Genomic DNA, 5,205 nt, shown 5'->3' with positions numbered 1-5,205 from the left:
TATCTATTATTTATCAGCAAGTACTTGAAGAATTGACAAGAGAAGCAGTACGAAGTCAACCAGTTGAACAACTTGACTCAGTCCCATCTCGTGTGTAAGAATTTTCTGAAGGGCTGTATAACTGTGGGGCTGTGAGCATGACCCAGTCATTCCCTAAACATAAAGGATGTCTGAATTTGAATTTTGTCCAATAGCTTTTCAATTCCAACCAACCTGGGCTTCGGCAACAGCATCCAGAACCACCTCTGGATTTCAGTCTCTAGGTTACAACCACAGCTGCTAAGTCTAGTAAAATAAATTGCAAACAAAGCTAAATCCTTCATCTTGAAGAATTACCTTAAGCTTCACACCTTTTCCCGCTCACCCCAGCCCCATCTCCCCGCTGTGAATTTGGCAGAAATTCTGCAACAAGCTTCGGCTTCCAAAACAAATGCAGGACCCCAGACTTCATGACAGCCTGATTGAGCAGAGCAGATCCTGCATTCCCATAACCATGTGCGCACGCTCTGCCATTGCAGAGCTCCTCTGAGTAACTGAGGCTCTGGAACTAACTACACAGACTGCAGCAGGCGTCCCCCCCACAATGGGCTCTGACACCGCAAGGCAGCCCGTCCTCTGGGGCAATTGGGCTTTGTGGAACACACAGAAATGAGGCGGCGGTAAGGCTCTGATTGAGGGCAGCGAGTTTAATTTACATCTGCCTGCTGCATGCCTGACTTGCAAAGCTGGGCTGCTCACCAACTTTGGGACTGAACTGTTGTTATTGCTTTCTCCTTTGCTGCGTGTCCTGGATTTGAAACTGCCCAGAGTACTAGCCACCAGCCACATGCTTTGCATTTATTTTGAAGCAGTGAAGGGACATTTCGCTAGCACAAAAATTGTAAGGTAAGGAGAGATGAAGGCTTCCCAGATTTTTGTGTGTTCCTCTTAAAAGCCCATCTCAAATACAAAACAATAACCTTTGTTTTTTCAAACTGCAGAACTTGTCTTCAGCTCTGCTTCAACTAAGGATGCCCAGTAGTACTGAAAAAATTAGGCCCACCTTCCCTCTAAGGCAGCCTTCTGGGCTATTTTGTTACACTGGTTATATAATGGAATGGAGATAGAGAGGCAATTAATTATGTGGGATAAAGAAAAGTATTTTAATGTCACCTGTAGCTTTGTGGCATCTCTGTATTGATTGCACCGAAGGGAAAATAGTAGATTACACCCCAAGTCAGAATGCACCGTCGATACATTTAATTGTAAATGAAAAGACAAGTTTACTAGTTAATCAAGAACTGTATCAAAAGAAGGCTAAAATTACATGAGAGAAAAACTTAAAATTTCTCTGGCCCCAGAATGACCTCTACTCCTGCCTGAAGCTTGCTTTTTATATTCAGCATAGCCAGATCTGTGTTCTTTGTCTAGAGAAATGGGAGTGTAGCCCGTAGTGCCAGTAAGCAAAGTGGCTCTGTATTCATTTATTATGCCAACGGCTTATAACTCTTTAGCACAGAGAGGGTTTAAATAATCATATGTTCAATAATTTTATTTCCTTATGCAAGAATCAGTGGGTTATCTAAAAGGATTGCGCTGCTGAAACCGCTAGAATGAAATAGCATCTTCTGACAGTTTCAGCATGGTAAAAGTTGGTGAGTGCTGAGCATTAGGGTTTTAATTATTGGACACACGCAAATCATTTATTAGACATTGATTTGCTTAAGAATGTTCTGGTAGCATGAAAATAGCTGGTAATTAACCTACGATTAGATAGATTTACCTGCCTTAGCAAAGCAGGGGAATCTCTGAAGGCTTACATTTATCAACCATTTCTCACTGTTAATCCTAAAAACAAGTCAAAAGCTCATATGGCCTTGCTGGGGACATGAAAATATTCATTTGAAAAGTCATAAAAAACTTGTCAGAATTCTCACTGTCCAGAAGAGCCAAGAGCAAAGATTCCAGGTTCATAACATTTAGGACTGTGTCTGTGATTTTATTAGATTCCTAAGCTGTATCTGAAGGAGCAGCTAATTGGATATTAGGTGTTCATTAGTTGTTCAGAAAAGCAATATTGGTAGAAAATAGCTGAATCCTAGGAACAGCAGGAGATGTTTGTTTGATAGAGTTTTGTATAATATACCACGTTCAAAATTCTACAGCAGTCCCGAGCCCAGCAACTGCTGATATCCAGTATTTCTGGGGAAAATCCAGTTTATCAAATGTGTGAACTCAGGGAAAGAGAAGACATAGTAAACATCAAGCAGTATCTTTATTCACCCAGAACTGGAATGTGTTTTCCATTAGATGGTTACAACTGGTACCTATTTCAGCTACAGCTTTCCCTGTGGTAAAGTTCACTGTTCTCTTAGACAGTGTTTCATTGTTCTGGATGGGAATATTTGGGGGAAATTTGAGCGGAGTGACAACAGTGCCCTTTGTGCGTTCACTTTCTGAAGTTGGAGTTGTGAGGTGGCAGCCTCTAAATTTGTGCATTCAAATCATCCTGGAAGAATTATTATTTCCATTTCCATAAGAGTGTTCAGCCAAGGATTTCAGATCACCTACTAGCCACAGATGAATTAAACTTTCACCTAGCAAGTACAGAAATATTATTATCCATCATTTCAGAAAAGGGAGGTTTTGAGGCAGTGGACAGCTAGGAAACAGGACCCAAACTTTCTAGCTCCCTGTCCTCTGCTTCATTCCCAAGATCACCCTTCTAGGAAGGAGGTTCAAAATTAAGCATTTTGGGTAAAATCCCAGGCTCACTGAAAACAAGGACCAGACACCTGCTGGCTCTAGTGAGGTCAGTGTTTCATCCTGTAGCTTGGTTCAGAGGCTTGAAAACTTGTCAGCTTACAAGTTATTGTATTTACTGCACTCTTACAATGGAGCTTTTAAAGAGACTTTCCTCTAAAAACAAACAAGAAGGAACGGAAATGAACCACTTCATAATCAGACAAGTCAGTGCAGCAAATGAGACTGGCTGACTTGAATTTCTCATTCGGATGCTATTCAATGCCACTGTTATTTCTGAGCATGATGGTGTAGCCAAGTCTGGAAATGGAGGGATTTGGAAAACAACAGGAAGAAATTCCATATCCCCTACTTGTCCTGTGAAATGTTACAAGAGACCCAGGGATAATTATTACAGGGCTGTACCGATTGTAATCTGGGTCTGCACTAGGTGACAAAGGGTTAAGCCTGAGTTATTTTGAACAATAGATTTCACTTTATTTTCCTGTGTTTCCTACTTTGCAGACTTACATTCTGAGGCTTTACTACTTAATCCCCACTGTAGTAATAAAATTTTTTAATCCTGTGTTTAAAATATGAGATTTACTTGTCAAAATCTGGATATACAGCAGGAATTATAATCGCTGTTCAGCAAAAGCAATTCCCTTCAAGTTCAGGCTGGTGTTTGGAAGAGTTTGTCAGGTCCTTTGTGTTAGCGCTGGAGGTATGCGGCTTGCAGAGGTCAGAGGAGCTTTCCCTTGGCACTGGGAACACAATCAGTTCACAAGAATTTCATAGGTACCAGCTCAGGTTTCCCATTTTTCCCTTGTGTTTTGGGGGTTTTTTGTGTTTTTTTTTTAATCCACCCATTCTTTCTGTGGTGTTAACAGTAACATCAGCTCCCTCAGCCAGCACCTGCCAGGCAATTAATGGGTAAAGTCTTTGGCCAGAACCGAAACGTAGAGCAGGTTTGCCATGTCAGCATCTCACAGCCAAGGTTGGGCAGCACTCAGCTAAAGCCTTTTGCACAAGACTTCAGTCAGGGAGTTTTAGGTAGTGGTGTGAAGCATGATGTACAGAAGATACCAGGAGAGCCCTGCAAGACTTTGCAGAGGTCATTTACCTGCACCAAACACACTAAGCAGACACAGGATGGCCAAACCTCCTCAGCATGGGCATTGCTTCAATGGGTCAAGGCTAAACTTTAATTCAGGAGAAGTATACATGCTGACAAGGAACAGATGTGGGATCTAGTACAGATTAACATCCAATTGACAGTCCTGCCTTTCTGGGAGGGTGAATTCCAGGCTGGAGGATAGACATGACCTGGCCACTTTAATAGTAAATTTGAAATATATTCCTCACGAACAAAATTTATTTTCTTCGCCCAATATTTATTCAGAGCAGATCTGGAATGTGCCACCCACACCTACCAATCTTTTGTTACAGTAATATGACAGAAAAGATTAAAGTCCTTTATGTTTCAGTGTGGTAAAATTAATGCCAATATCCCTGAGCTGTTTAGTGAATTCTTAAACAGCTCTAAGTTCTCATACATGTATCTGTATCTAGTATACAGATATTGGCATAATTGTTTCCAACAAATGCATCTCCAGGAAAAGGTTAAGTGCCAGTTTATCAGCAGTTATGTCTGATTTTCTTATGTTTGATTGGGTTTGAGACCAATAAGCTGGGAATGTTGTGTTTGTCACAATGTCACCTTTCCCAATGTTGATCTCCCAGCTGAGGGGAAAAAAAAAAGTCACTCCTTGGATTCCCCCCCCCCCTTTAAACACAAAACCTGCCACTTTGGTAACTGCACCATTTCCTTTGCATTTTTTTGCAGCTCATCTCACCTTATTGATTAAAAAATTTGATGCTTGGAAAGGAAAAGGAACATACTACAGTGAGCTAGCCTGCATTTGTGGCAGGGGAGGCTAGTTATTCTGGGATTAGTCTTCACAAAATAGCTGGTTATTTCAGCATTGCTTTCAGATTATTTCTAAATTAGCTACTGTTTCCACAGAACAGCCCTTTGTCTTGCTCAATGGCAAAACCATTTTTGTTTTCTGGCTAAAAGAAGGTTTAAAGCTAGATGAGGAAGAAAAAGCTAGGAATAGCAATTATTTTTTCTTAATGGAAAAATATAAGCAACTATCAACTAAATCATCCTTCATGCTAGACATGACAGACTTAAGCACTTTGAAATGATTTGTTTTTAAATGATATTATGATTTCATGGTTGAAACAGCAATACTTTTTGCTTCACCAGACCCTGTGTATCAACCCATTCCTTACCCAGCAGACACACCATTAAGTAGCAACTGGGGACACTTATTACTAACAATGGAGATAAAATTACATGATTTCATTTGTATAATGCCCAGGTGTCTCTGCCATGCCAGGTCATGTGTACTACACAGGGCTGGCTTTACCCAGGAGACAGTGCTGCCCTGCCTTCTTTTTCCTGAGAACTGCCCTGGT

Source organism: Accipiter gentilis, chromosome 29 (assembly GCF_929443795.1).
Source record: "Accipiter gentilis chromosome 29, bAccGen1.1, whole genome shotgun sequence".
Classification (NCBI taxonomy): Eukaryota; Metazoa; Chordata; class Aves; order Accipitriformes; family Accipitridae; genus Astur; species Astur gentilis.
Note: the sequence above shows the minus strand (reverse complement) of the source record.